General features: G+C 43.1%; 1 protein-coding gene across 1 annotated transcript in view; it reads right to left on the bottom strand.

Annotated features, from left to right (window-relative positions):
- The window catches only part of ADCYAP1R1 (ADCYAP receptor type I), a 172,999-nt gene that overhangs the window by 121,736 nt on the left and 35,498 nt on the right, over positions 1 to 15,765 (bottom strand). The gene's annotated exons all lie outside the window — the stretch shown is intronic.

The following is a 15,765-nucleotide window of genomic DNA, read 5'->3' as shown; positions in this document are numbered from 1 at the left end:
CATCATCCCACTGCAACGAGTTCCACAGGTTGATTGTGTGAAGAAGTACTCTGTTCTGTTTGTTTTAAATCTGCTACCTATTAATTTAATTGGGTGAACCCTGATTCTTGTGTTATGTGAAGTAAATAATACTTCCTTATTTACTTTCTCCACACCCCTCATGATTTTATGGACATCTATCATATCCCCTTTTAGTTGTCTCTTTTCCAAGCTGAAAAGTCCCCGTCTTTTTAATCTCTCCTTGAACAGAATCTGTTGTATAACCTTAACCATTTTTTTTTGCCCTTCTCTGTACCTTTTCCAATTCCAATATATTTTTTTTTAAGATGGGGCAACCACAACTGTCTTTCCACATCTTATGCTTCACAGAGATCCCAAGGAGACCTTCAATTTTACTCCATGAATCCCACTATCAGCACCCTCACAATACTACAGACAACATGGCTCAGATGTCACTTACAGGTACAATTAAACTGGAAAGAGATAAAGCAGATAACAAAAGAAGAGTGAGACCATCATATGGCAATGTAATCAAAAGAAAACAAATTGCATTCATGAGACAATGATTACATGGTGCCTTCCAAACCAACAGGTGTCCATGTCTTTGGGTGGGACCCCAACAGTGACCATCTAGCATTCAGACACATCATTAAGGGCAGTGGGCACTGTAGGTGTTCCTCTGCACCTCTGAAAATTAGACCATTTACACAGCTGCCATGGATGTCAATGTAAAGCTTCAGTCACCCGTGTAGAATGTTGCGCTTCCTAAATGTCCCATTGAGATAGATGAGCTATTGATGGATATCTCTATATCTCTCTTAGGTACTAGTACCATAATGTCTGAGCACTTCGCAGTCATTAATGGATATATCCTCCCAACACCCCTGTGAGGCAGAAAAGCGCTATTATTCCCATTATACAGATGGAGAACTGAGACATGAGAGGCTAAGCATTTGCCCAAGTCATGCAGGAAATCTGCAGTGCAGCAGGGATGTGAATCTATGTCTTCCAAGTGGTAGCTTAATGCGCTAACCGCCATCTTTTCAATAAGATCGGTCAACGGATAAAGGAAAAGCCCTGTCTCTTCCTACGACATCATCTTCCAGAGCATTTCCACTGTTGTCACCTGCTTGTTTGTTTGACCCTTGGATCCACTCCAATAGATCCCTGCAACGCAGACTGAATCTGATGGAAGGCAGCTATAAGCGCTGGGTTTGGGGCGAGTTGGAAAACAAATCAATCCTCTCGGGTTCAGGCTGGGTTGCCTCTGATGACCTTCTCCTGTCCAGACTGCATTCCCCGCTCCCACCAGACGCCAGCACTTTGCTGCGCTGCGTGCACGGCGAAGCAAGCATGCAGACGAAGGGCAGTGCTTCTCACTCTGCAGTGCACACACAGTGCAGCAGGGGGGCAGCAACCAGCAGAAGTGGGGCAGGCAACCGCCCTTGCACGCAGCTATTGCCACGCCAACCCCACGGGCAGGAGGCAGTGGCGACGACTCACCTATGGGGAGGAAGAATCAGACTCAGGTTGGAAAACTGAAGCTTGGGCCCAGGTTCAGGTCTGGTTTGAGCTTAAAAATTAGACCTGAACAGACCTCTTCACCCCCAAGCCAATGTTTTCAAGGCCCACGCACGTGTGTTAAGTGCACAGGGTGCTACGTTCAAAACAACGGAGCCCAACATCATGAACTAGCTCTCTAAAATAGGACTCAGAGGGTTTATTCATGTGTACTATTATTTTTAGAGTATTAGAGGGTATTAGAGTATGAGGAGCAGACTCTTTAGGTTTTGCAATATCAACAGTTTTTCATGTTACATACTGCTGTGAGAAAGCAGGAAGAGTAGGGGTTTAACCTGTAATTATTTCAGAATTTGGGGTTGCACCAGGATACAACCAGGGCACTTATTTTATTGTGCTTTTAAATAATGGAACATATTATCATGCAAGAAATTTAAACTGGATTATAGTAAACTAAAGGCAAACAGCCCTGGGGCACCAGGAAATGCTGCACATTAAAATATGCTGTTCTTAAGGTTCACCATATCTCCAATGTTTCTCCAATATATATTTTGCATCATTAATTTGTGAGACAAGCATTTAACAAAATGCAAAGCACATAAGGATAGCTGTACACTGAAAATATGTACAGGATTCTCTGGTGTGGCTGATGCATTAAAACATTTTAAAGAAAACAAGGCCTGCAAATATTAGAAGGACAAATTGCTCACAAACTGCTCCTTTAAGAGCCGTCAGAAGATGCAATCACAAGGCTGCATTTTGCCCAAGTAATACATTTTGTTCACAGAGAGAGAGAGTCAGAGATACATTTTTGTGTCCAAAGCCTGTAAACAAGGTTCACAGATGCTTCAGAGCTTTCTCTTTTTGTGTCAAACTCTTATGGGATTATTAAGGGTCTCACAGCCATTGAGGAAACTACAGGGCAGTATCTTGGGGGCAAAAGAGATCATTCCAACAAATGTGTTATCTAAGTGGCCAGACACAGTAAATGCTCTAAACCATTTTGCAATCCTCAACATCATAACGTTTTAAAATGTTAAAGGCAGGGCACACATCTACTGCGCGCAGATGCGACCGCAGCAGGCATTCACAAATACAAACAAAGTGTTAAAACAAACTCAGACACATACCCAACATCAGCCACCCCCCAGCTATATCATCAACACACATTGAATTGGTTTTAGAAAGTCCATCTCGGAGAAGGTAATAAATAAAAATCCTGGCATCCCTACAGGCCAACCCACAAAGGTGCAATGTTGATGAATACTGATATTGCTAGAAAGGACATCATCGGGCAAGGCAGGACTTACTCCTATCTTTACACTTATCGATCAGTCTCAATGTGACATTTACTAAGAGTAACATACTTCACACTAAAGGGTGAACATTTTGGCCTAAGTAGCTAAGACATTGCTGTCTAGTCAAGCCGTTCTGGAGCTCTCTTTTGTTGCATTGTCTCTCACTCTTGAATTTCCTCTTCCTTCTGCACGGCTGGTGATCCAATATTATATGAGCTGCATACTGTGGTCAGATACCACACACAATTGTATCTGATATACAGTACTAAGAAATAAGGGCATGGGGACAAATTATTTTCCCACTTACACTAGAGTAAAGCTAAAGCCACTCCACCGACTATGGTGTAACTAACAGAGCAGAATTTGGTCCCTGGCGCAAGATGCAAAAATCTATTTACAAGCCATGACATTGAATGACTCTTTGCAAGGCCAATCTCAGGGTCACCTTCTCTGCTAAAAGCAAGTGGTGCTTCTAAGAACAAAACTCCCACTCAGCGTCCGGGAATTTGTAAAATTTAGGCAGGGGGCTTGGAAGAGAGGTCACAGCAAGTGGCTTTGAACCAGGCTGTCCATTAAAGTTCCTGTGGCCAGATGGATGGAAAGAATCTGACCCCATTCGTACTCCCTTGGGAGAAGGATGGACCTTTATTCAGTCAGTTTGCAGGATGGGTGAGGGAGCTCTGAGTAAATTCTTTAAACAGTGGGGCAGATGACGTGCTAGTTGATGTGCTAGAGGTCCAAGACATCCGTCCTTCTTCCTGAAGCATGGGAGGAGATGTCTCCCACCTCAACAGGTTAAAAAAAAAAAAAAGAGGGAAGAAAACCCATTGCTCCTGAAATGATGGAAAATGAAGAGGTAAAAAAAAAATTCTGTTGTGTCCTTAATTTGTGAATTTGAATAATTCTATACAATACCCTAAGGCAGTAATGGGGCCCTCTTTCTCTCTTCCCTCTGCCCCCGGGGGAGCAAAGCATTTACCAGAGGGCTCTGAACAGACCTCTCAATTATTCCCTAGAGCCTCAGCTTTCTACTCTTTTGAAGGAAAGCTATATCTAAGATAAAGGGACTATACCAGTCCACCTATGGCTCTATAGCTATGCTGGCATAACCCCAAAGCATAGATGGAGCCTACACTGACAGAAGAGGTTTTTCCAGGCTAGGAAAACCACCTCCCTAAGCAACAGTAGGTAGATTGATAGGAGCGTTCTTTCATTGACCTAGCTGCAGCTACACTGTGGGTTACAGCAGCATAGCTACGTCGCTCAGGAGGGGTGGGATTTTTCACACACGTGAGCAATGTAGTTATGTCAACCTAAATTATATAAGGGTAGATTAGGTCTGAGTCTTTAGCTGTGACAGTTGCAGTGATAACCTTCAAAATATGACCAGAGTGCACCTGATGTAGATATGTCTGCCTGAGTTTGCAGAGAGCCTGTAACAATACCTTTGAGAGGCGTGAACTACCCCCAATTAATTCCAATGGGCACCGATTCAGCTATCAGTGATGACACTTGAAATGCCAACATTGTTACTGCTATTTCCCTGTTCATCAGAGCATGCAGGATAGGAGAGGAAAAGTCATGTTAAGACAATCTTTCAACATTTTCAGTGTGTTTGGGGGTAGGTGGAGCACGGAGGACTAGCTGGAGGGTTGGGGTCCCAGAGAATGTAGACATCAAGATGTGCAGATTGTTAACAAATGGAGTAGTTGGGGTGTCTGAATGGCTTCATTTTCCTGTGTGGGGGGAGAAGGCTGAAGCTTTCAGGAGTTTAGGAAACCCTGAGGTTCTCTCTACATGATAGATGCTACAGTGGCACAGCTCCAGTGCTGCAGCCATGTCAGTATAGTGAATGTAGGGCATTTCCCACCGCTGAAGTTATTCCACCCCTCCAAGAGCTGGTAGCTAGGTCGATGGAAAAATTCTTCCTTCAACCTAGTGGTGCCTATGCTGGGGCTTAGGTTGGCTTAACTACTTCTCTTAGGTGTAGACCAGGCCTGAGCCAAATGCTCAACTGCAGCTAGTAGAAAAAGCCCTGGGAGAAGACAACACAGAAGGCACTGATGGGGAAATTCCCTAGCACACAGGGAAAGGGCCCATCCAATAGGACAGTGCAGCCTAATCCTTTCTTCATGTCCAGCTCGCTGTATGTTATGTCGAATCAATATACCATGTGAGGTTGCCAAGTGCCAGTGGAAATGGGGAATTGCCTTCCCAGATCTTCCCTTCTGAGAGCAAGTCTACACAACAAAATTAATTCGACTTAAGTTACGTCGACGTACAACCACCGCAGTAATTAAATCACTTTTACCTGTCCACACTACGCTCCTCTTGCCCATGGTGCACGTCCTCACCAGGAGTGCTTGCACCGATTTAACTATCGTTGTGGGGCATTGTGGGAAGGCTTCTGAAAGCCAGCAATAGTTGATCTAAGCAACGCAGTGTCTACACTCTACACTGACACTGCGTCAACCTGACTATGTCGACCTAAGTGCTACGCTTCTCATGGAGGTGTTATTAACTCAGCAAAGCGGGAGAGTTACAGTGGCCAGAGAGACATTTTAGCGGAGACACTTACAGAGTTAGTTTGACGTAAGCTGCCGTGCATTGACCAAACTCCGCAGTGTAGACCAGGCCTTAGTATTTGCTGGATAAGAAGAATTTGGTGAGAGAAGCTTTGCTTCCTATTAAGAAATGGGAGTCAAAGCTATTTACTTCCTGCCCAGAGAAACAAAGAGAAGGCTTTGTTGAATTAAGACTGCAGTCATAAGCAGACTGGGGAGTTATATATGATAGCAATGTATTTCTTGATGGGCTTTACACATTTTCACTAATTCATCCCATACAACACCCCTGAAAAGTAGAGAAATGTTGTTATGGGGAAACTGAGGCACACAATGGATCGATGCATATTGAAGGCTACGGAGTGAGCCAATGGGATACCCAGGCTTAGAATATCGGAGTTCCTGACTAATGCCATAGAGATGCAGTAAATGACAGGTAAGCAGTACAGAGACATTTTTTGCCCATACCCGCCATCCTTCCCTCCCGTCTGACTTTCACTCCCGTTTCCTTATTAATGCAGCTTGAGACCTGCACTGAGGCTGTCTTGTTGAGAGCTGACGCTACAGTAAATCTGCACAGGCTGCTGATTCAGCAATAGAAAGGAAGAAAAGTCCAGCAACACACTTATTATAGACTTGAATCATTTCTCTCCAATAGCTGGATATTAATAGCTGAGCAACATGAAAGAAACCCCACCGCAACTGACATTTTATTCTACATGCTCTTTTCCATTGGATCTAATATTTTCTTTCTAGTTTTTATTTAACTGTTCATCCAATACTCCTCCAAATTTACAAATACAAAACCAAGAAGAAAAAAAAATCATATTAAAAGACCATAAATCTCTGTTGTCTCCGTACTGTTTGCTTGTCACAGACATTATTACGGCTACTACCGGGCAAAAAGAGAGAAGGTTTTAATGTAAGGCAACCATTTTGTGCTTTGTAATCTGCTACCAAACATTTTTAAAACCTGGATATCTGTTAAGCTTAAATATAAAATGTATCAGTGTTTAGATAGCTCTGTGCGTGCATAACCAGAAGCTTATGAGATGTGTTCATATCTAGATGTTTTGCAATTAGTGCATTGTATGGATGTACTGAAAAACAAATTTCTTATCTTAATAACGTCTGCCATCCTATCTGTAGCTGTGTTTCTATGACTTCCCTTGGCATAGCATCTCAGACATCTGCAGGCCCTAGCATGCTAGTTGTTGTATAAACACACAGTAAGAGACAGTCTCTGGCCCGAAGAGCTTATACTCTAAGTAGACAAGACAGTATTATTAGCACCAGATGGGGAACACAGAGAAATGTAAGTGACTTTCCCAAGGTCACACAGGGGACACTGTGGCAGTCCTTGGAACTGAACCTACATCTTCTGGGTCCCTGTCCAGTCCTCGAGATGATCTTCTAATGTTATTATTAATTAATACAGATTTGCAATCCTCGGATGAAATATGCCACATAAGTGCACAGTGAGTGAAACCTAAGTTAACTACCTGCTTTACACAACCTCTGCAAAGTATCCCCATGTGCTTTCTAGCATAGTCTTATCTGAGCTTTATTTAAACACTGGTCTCACCTAGGCAGCTTTCTTTCACTCTGTAATTATTCACAAACCTGCAGTGAACATGGACGTAGCTCATCTTGTGTTATTCTACCCCTTCAGGCCCTGATTCTCAGATCAAAACAGGTCTCACCAAGAATGGCTAAACCTGCTTTCTGCAACTGACCTCGCTTTTGTCACGTGCACAAACAGGTTCTTTAGCAACAATGACACAGGTCTCTGGGCCCAGCCAGTGTCGTGTTGATTGCCTCCAATTCCCCAGCACACCTATGGGCACTATATATGTGTGTTAAATAAAATGACAATGCTAATAATGATAATTAGCTGCAGTCATAATGCTAAGTTCCCTGAGGTTTTCTGCTGTGTAATGCATAGGCTTCTGGCACAACCCTGGTTCTTATTGGTGCAGGGGACTTTGAAGGGCTATAAGTGTATTTATATAAAATGGTTGGGTCCTAGACAAATCTGTGTTAGGGGTTCTCTAGCAGCCAATATCCCACCCCTCATGGAGTCCCCGACCCTTCCAATGGGGAGATGAGATCTTGAGAACAAACGCACCTGAATGGGGGAAAGGCAGAAGAACTGGTTCAAGGCTAGTTGGTAATAGCTTGAAAAAGGAAATGAAGGTGGTCAGAGGAGAGGGGAACAGGACAAGCATCTTTATTTGAGCCCATTACAGTTGGGAAGGAGAGGAAATTGAGCATCCTCAAAGATGCATCAACAGGGAGGGAGAAGGACTAGACAAAGGGAGCAACCAGAAATGCCTCTTAGAAGGAACTGTCTCATCTTCAATCACAAGAGGCCCCCAGTTTATATTCACTTTGCTGTCTTGCACCCCTCATTATTCAGATACAAGGAGCATCAATTACACCTTCCTTTTTCCAGGGACACCGAGGCATATCTTAGTGATCCAACTAATCATACGTTGGATGAAATATTTTACCATCTGGACCTTCAAGGCATGCGCCACAGAAAGCTCCAAGTATTAGCTCAAGAAATACATCTGATTGAATTATTACAGACAGTTAAAACACCTGCATTGCAGTCACATTTAAAATTCAGTTCCAATCCAAAGCCAACTTTGTGACTCATGGATTTCATTGTTTCTTGAGTGCAGACAAAGGAGCCGTGTTTTAAGACCCCATTTTCTCAATAATTTTATGATGACTTCTGTTAACATTTCCAGTAAAAACACTGCTAATTGCATTTGCAGATGTGTGTGAAAATAAACCCAGCAACATGACAGGAATAGCAACAGAGAGAAAAGGAGTGAAGGGTGGAGAGAACAGCTGGACAAATGAAGACAAGGGACACGCAGGCAAGACAGAGAAAGGTATGAGAGAGAGGTTGAGTAGAAACTGGATAAAATGACCAGCGCACATTTGCTGAGGACACTGAGAGAAAAATCATATCTATTCATATTAAAAACGCTTTAACCTGCTTTGTAATAATCCCTCTATTCTTTGCATTACAGTAGTGCCTAGGAATGTAGCAATCACCAGACTGGATCAGACCTGAGATCCACCTAGCCCAGTATCCTGTCTCTGACAACCACTAGTAGTAAATGCTTCAGAGAATGGTGCAAGAACCTCCCAGAAGGCAAATATGGGATAATCCACCCTGCACAATAGATCTCCTGGTCTCTAAAGCTGTTATGTCTACACTGCATTCAGAGCCTGATTGCAGCTTGTGTAGACGTACCTCAGTTAGCTGTAATCTAGCTAGCTCAGGTACAGAGGAGTGAAGCTGTGGCAGCATGGGCTTCAGCCCAGGCTGTACAAGCCCACCTGGGGCTTTGGGGAATTACCTGGTGGCTAGCTGGCCGATGGTGAAGCGCATGCGGCCCCAATGTTCATCTAGCTGGCTTGGGTAGTGGTAGCAATAAAGCTAGCTACTCAAACTGCAGTCACACTCCATGACTGCAGGGTAGACAGATGCTACTTGTTAGAGATTGGCTTAATCCCAGAAGAATGAGGTTTAATACCCCTTCCAGATTTTTTGTTAGCATTAATAACTCTGGATATCTTCATTATCCAGCCCAAGTCAGGGATCAGGGCCCTGATGCGTTAGGTACTGTACATTCACACACACACACACACACCAGTAGAGATGGTCCCTGACCCTATGTATTCCACAATTCGATGGCCGTGCATCAGCTGTGGAATCCATGTACAGATGATGCTTCTCAAAGCAACACTGACGTCGCCCCGCAAAGGAGGTGAGAATTGCCGTATTAAAGGGGCCAACAGAAATAGGACCAAGCTGCCAGGAGTAAGGGCAGGCTAGAAAAGTAGGGATATGCTCAACTCTTCTAAGATTCATGGCACTGCTGCCCAGGAGTTTCCAGATGTTCATGTTTCATGTGGTGAGAAGGTCACATCCTCTGCCTTTTCTTTGCCTTTTCGAACCCCTCCCACCAGGGGAAGATGAAGGGGTAGTACTCTATGACAGAACAAAGAGCAATGGTCTCAAGTTGCAGTGCGGGAGGCCTAGGTTAGATATTAGGAAAAACTTTGTCACTAGGAGGGTGGTGAAGCACTGGAATGGGTTACCTAGGGAGGTGGTGGAATCTCCATCCTTAGAAATTTTTAAGACCCAGCTTGACAAAGCCCTGGCTGGGTTGATTTAGTTGGGGTTGGCCCTGCTTTGAGCAAGGGTTTGGACTAGATCAGTGGTTCTCAACCTTCGCAGACTATTGTACCCCTTTCAGTAGTCCGACTTGTCTTGTGTACCCCAAGTTTCACCTCACTTAAAAACTATTTGCTTACAAGATCAGACCTAAAAATACAAAAGTTTCACAGCACACTGTTACTGAAAAATGGCTTACTTTTTTCATTTTTACTATATAACTATAAAGCAAATTGACTGGAATATAAATATTGTACTTACATTTCAGTGTATAACATATAGAGCAGTATAAACAAGTCATTGCCAATGAAATTTTAGTTTGTACTGACTTCATTAGTGCTTTTTATGTAGCCTATTGTAAAACTAGGCAAATATCTAGATTAGTTTTTGTATCCCCTGGAAGACCTTTGTGTGCCCCCAGGGTACACGTACCCCAGGTTGAGAAACACTGGACTAGATGACCTCCTGAGGTCCCTTCCAACCCTAATATTCCATGCTTCTATGATTCACTATAGGCTCTTATACCTTCCTTGCCGCTGTAGTATCTGTGCACCTTCCAGTAGCACATCACCGAAGTGCATAACATCTGTCATACATGGCTTGTTTTCTCTCTCTCTCTTTCTCTCTCACCCTCTGCCTAGGAGACATTTATGCATGCCATAGAGCAGTGTTTCTCAATTGGGGTTTGGGTTCCGCGGGAACTCTGTTAGGGTTCCGCGAGCAGCTGTTCTCCGCACCGCCGAGAGCAGCTGTTCTCCGCCACCGAAAAAGGGAAGATGTCCCGGATTTGTCGGCGGAGGGTATCTAGTGCAAGTGTAATTTAAGTTAAATTTAATTGAGAAATGCTGACGTTTGGTGTTAAGAGTTTGCGGGGTTCCGTAATTATTTATGGAGTTCAAAAGGGTTCCGTGGCCAAATTTAATTGAGAAACACTGCCATAGAGTGTTTTGACAGGGTTCGGGGCTTAATGTATACACAGCTCTGAGTTTATATTAAGGAAGGGAGATCAAAAAAATGTACCTTGCACCTGAAGTGGTCTGCAATAGACCTTACTTCCTGAAGGAGTTCGTTCCACAATCTTGGACTGGCCTCTAAAAAGCTCTGTCTCCTGCACAGACGAGCTGTACTCTTATGGACTTCCATGGGATGCAATGAGAGGTTTTTTGGATCATTTTTCCCCTTCATCTTCTCCATGGAAGGGGACCACATGGCCTTGTCTGTATTTGGGATTAGCCTCGATTCAGCAATCAGGGACCAGCCACTCGTGATTTGAGGACTTAAGTACCTCAGTCAGAGGTTAGTGGTCTATTACAGCAGTGGGTGGGTGAGGTTCTGCGGCCTGCGATGTGCAGGAAGTCGGACTTTAAGGCCAGAAGGGACCATCATGATCATTCAGTGTATGAGCTGAATAGGTGCAATCTCCAAGTGTAGACAAGAAGAGGCACGACTTGCACTGGTTGAATTCACCCTGACTTGAAACCAGGAAAGCTCAACCAGTGCAAGTCATGGCTTTCCTTGTCTGTCACTTGGGGTTTGCAGTGGTGTGGCTACAGGGGTTGCTCACCAGTGATTGCTGTATTCCAAGTATAGACGAGGTCTCTGAATCCAGCCCATCCCCAGCTGCCTTACTGAATTTACATCATGCCAAGAGAAGCCAACGCTCCTGTATTATCCCCATTTTACAAATGGTGAACTGAGGCACAGAGAGACTAAGAGAAGTGACCATGAGTTAGAGTGCTAGTCTGGGATTCAGGAGACCTGGGATTGATTCCTGCTCTGTCACAGATTTCCTGTGTGACCTTTGACAAGTCACTTAATCTCTGTGCGCCTCAGTTCTGCATCGGTAAATTGGGGATAACAGCACCGCCCTGCCTCACAGGGGAGTTGTGAGGATAAAGACATTTAAGATTGTGAGGTGCTCAGATGCTTTGTTGATGTGAGTCATGCAAGTACCATAGATAGAGATTTAACAGACATCCTCAGCTGTATGGGTGGAAAGCCAAAACAGCACAGCAGGAAGTAGGAAAGAAAGGGTTTTACAAGGGACTCAGTCTGCAACATGTAAGAAAGAAATTAAAGTTTGCGCTAAAACTTTGAATTGATATTTGCAACTGACCTAAGAAAGAAACCTGGTAAAATTCAACAAGAGAATGCATCTGGCCTCCGGACACCTATACGGTGCAGAGGAGGGAGATCCAGGGGTGGAGGTGGTCTATGACACTTTTCATCAGAGTGTCAAAGCAGAGAGCAAACCCACTAGCACAGCTATTGCTAAACAGTCTGTGGCCACAGCAAGGAACACAGCGTAAATAACATTAGCACAGGCTTCGGCTTGAGAGAGGAAACTTGAGGGAGGAAAAAAGAATGAACAATTACCACACAAAGAAATTATTATAAAAAATCCACCTCAGGCATAAATCTCTTCAATAACGAGAGGGGGACAAAAATCAGTGACGTTACTCTCTGGAACCCTGCAGGAGGCTATAGTAAAATCTTACTCCCTCTACAGAGCCACTGAAAAATGATATGAATAAAAGAAGAGTACTCCAGCCTATTAACCCAGGTTTGCCTTCTGGTCATTCATTATGACCAAATGAGTGCCGCTCATTACAGAAGCCAAGTCGATCATTAATTATCCACAACAGCCATCGTAGCAACTTACTGAAATGCAGAAGATCGTAAGCATTTGCTTGCTTCCCTTTGATACGTACCAGGAAGTTCATTCATCTGGAAGCTCAAGAGATCTGTTATACTTACAATGACAACAAAATTCACCTTTACCTCTTAGAAATGAAGGACAAAGGTTTTTGTTTTTTTAAAATGACTAGTGGTTTTGGATACTTCAGACTTTGGTGGCCCAATCTGAGACACCTGAAATGGGCCTCAATTTCTGAGCAGTAACCTCTGGAAACCAGGCCACTTTACATGTGCCCTTTGTGGGACATTCAGAATTGCGAGTCAGTTTTAGAAAATCTCGGCTGAAGAGTCTCACTTTGGGGGCCTCGGATGGCTCCCTCCTAAAACCCCTGATGGAATTCCTCTAGACCCACCTCCGTATCGAGGTATGTGGAGCATTCCTCTATCACTGAAATGGAATTATTTAAAGATGATATGTTCTAATGCAACCGCAAGTTATTTGGCTGGATGTAGGAATCACTGGGTGGAATTCTATGGCAGCAGTTCCCAAACTGTGGGTCGTGCCATTAGCAGATGGAGTTGCAGCGATCCCTATTATACACCGGACACTATTTCGCTCTGCACAGCGTAAGCTTGCATGCACCTCATTCTGTTCTTCTTGCTGTTCATTTTCTTTTTTGAAAAAAAGAAAAATGTTACAATGCCGATTTCCAGCCTCAGGAAAAAGCACAGGAAAGTGGGGACATTTTCTTTTCAGTCAAGTGACAGGGCCTTTTTTTAGGGCTTACCTATAGGGTGCATTAATGCACACCCCAGGGGTGTAAATTCTGGTGAGCACCAGTGTGTTGCGCACTTACCTGACCCCCTGCAGGCATGCGCTAAAAGTTCCCTAGTGAGCATTAACGTAGGACTGTTTGAAATGGGACAACTTGGGAACTTTTAGAGCATGACAGCAGGGTCCACATGGGCCAATTTGTATGTGTCTCGCTGGTGTGCTCCAGAATTTACGCCCCAGCTACTGCACACTAACACACCGTGTAGACCAGCGGTTTTCAACTTGTGGGCTGGAGACCCCAGGGGCTATGTCTAAGGGATCCATGAAAGGTTGCCATTACCATAGAACGGTGATTCGCGGACCCCTGCGGGTGCACAGACTATGTCTAAGATTTCCAGAGGGGGCCGCTCCTCCATTTGAACATTTTTAGGGGTCTGCAAATGAAAAAAACATTGAAAACCACTGGTGTACACAAGCAGTTCAATCCTGACCTCCACTGAAGTCCACAGGAATTGACCCTGGTTTCTTACAGAGAGCTAGGGAAGGTTTAAGATAACATTAAGAGACAACAGCATGTTCAGCATTTAATTATTCTTTTGAATCTTTCAGGGCCTACTTGATTCCTGTACCCACAGGATTTAACCACTAACAAAGGATCAACGTGAAATTTGCCCTGCTCAGGAGCTTTCCAGTGGGATATAGACCCTTTCATCGTCAGAATTGGGGTTCATATCCAATCCAATGCCCATGACAGAGCAGGGGAGGAGAGAGAGGCGGGTTTCTATATTCTGGAGAAGAATATAGTCTCTTCCCTCAGTGTAGCTTTCTTAAGAATATAAGAATATAGTGTCTCTGTACTAAACTATAACTCTATATTAAACTATAGTATAGAGTATAGTATACTATACTATATTCTATATTATAGTTTATAGTTTAGCATACTATAGTATAATATACAGTATATAGTTTAGTATATAATATAATATAGTTTTATAGTTTAGTATAGAGACTAGTATAGTATACTCTATACAAGAATATAGCATCTCTTCCCCAGTGTAGCTTTTTTTTCCACTTTCTTATGCTCTTTTCAATAGCCTCAGTCTATGTTATCCTACAATATCCTTTCCATTTCCACATAATCTGATGTTCTTCTAGTTTGTTATCTTATTTCACCTACTGTCTATATCAGCCAGTTGGACTTTGCTGCATCCAAGTTAATTTCTATTGGAACAGAAAGTGGAACATGTTGTTCCAGCATTTGATGGATGCCACTGACATGGCTTTCCTGGTTCCCAAATCAGAAACTGGGATTGTGCAAATCAGACCTGCCTCCAAGGGTCTGAATTTAAACCCAGATATGAACTCCCACGGACATTAAGGGATAAGGAGGAGAAATTGAATTCTAGATCCCAGAGGGGCCATGACTCATCTCTAGTTTTGTTACTATCTTATATTTACTAGTCACCTCTATCTTACTGCTTATGTAAGAAAATAACTTGTACTGCCAACAACTCCCTTTATCTAAGGGCAGTAACCGAGCTGATATCAGAAATTCAGGTAAGGAATTCCTCCCCCCTCCCCAATTACAATACTATATAGGATATAATAATAATATTTTGCACATATAATCCACCTGCTTTTAGAACAGAGCATTTTGGCTTTAAGTCCAGAGAGCAGCAGTGGGAAAGAGGAAGAGCCTTTTTGGAATCTGTGCAGAGACAAAGGCAGGGAGCACAGCTACAAGTGAACTGGAGAATCCAGAAAAGAGGTGTTGGTCGATAATGATCAGGCTCAGTATCTGCCTGAAGCCAGTGTAGAAACCACCATTAAAGGCAGGCAGCTGTACAATATCTCACACAACTTTAACCTAGGAGCTGAGCTAATGAGAACTCAGAGAGCAGAAAATTAGAGCGAGAGGGGAAACATTGAGCACGCCCGTCAGGCTATTGTGGTACCTACTGCATCTGAGGAAGTGAGCTGAGGCTCACAAAAGCTTATGCCTGCTGAAATTAAATTTGTTAGTCTTTAAAGTGCCACAGAACTCTCGTTGTTTTTGCTGTATACAGACTAACACGGCTACCCCTCTGGAACTCTTCTGGTAGACGATAGTTTATCAGCCAAGAGGACATGACTGCCGCAGTATCTGGATCTCAAACCTATAGTGTTTTGTCTACAAGGAAGATTTCCTATCTGACCAGACAAACTAGCCAACAATCCAGAGGATTGAGTGCTATTAGCTAGAAGAATTCATTAACTAGACTTTTGTGTTGCTGGCTATGCAAAATTGTTGGATGTGGACTGAAGAATACTTCAGTTTTCATTCCAGTCCAAAGAATGCTGATAAATGCTGTATTTTAGCCAGGGTATTAACTAGTGAAAATTATCTCTGAAGACAACCAGAGGAGAAAGAATGTGCACCTATATGTGTTTAAATAAAGGAGTATAAATGATATGCTGAGCGCAGTACATTGTGATCCAGATGTTATCAATCCATTGTATAGAAGCAAACATCTGTGTAAAAGTCTATACGAAAGATAGTCAAACTCCTGTATCAAATAGCTCTTGTTTAAAACATTATTTACACTTATTTTAAGTAGCCTTTTAAAATGCTCAGCTTCTCTGGTATATTAAAATATAAATATCTAAGCAATTGTTTAGCATTCTATATTTGAAAGTTACTGCTAGCTATTAATAAGACTGGAATTCAGGGTTTAAACACTATATCTCCCAGGGACACGCTCTATGTAATGCTTTCTGAGAAGTCTGAGAAGC

The sequence above is a fragment of the Emydura macquarii genome, unplaced genomic scaffold (genome assembly GCF_026122565.2).
Source record: "Emydura macquarii macquarii isolate MOO-44397 ecotype Brisbane River unplaced genomic scaffold, CSIRO-AGI_Emac_v2 contig_3080, whole genome shotgun sequence".
Lineage (NCBI taxonomy): Eukaryota > Metazoa > Chordata > Testudines > Chelidae > Emydura > Emydura macquarii.
Note: the sequence above shows the minus strand (reverse complement) of the source record. Positions and strands in the feature narration are given on the sequence as shown.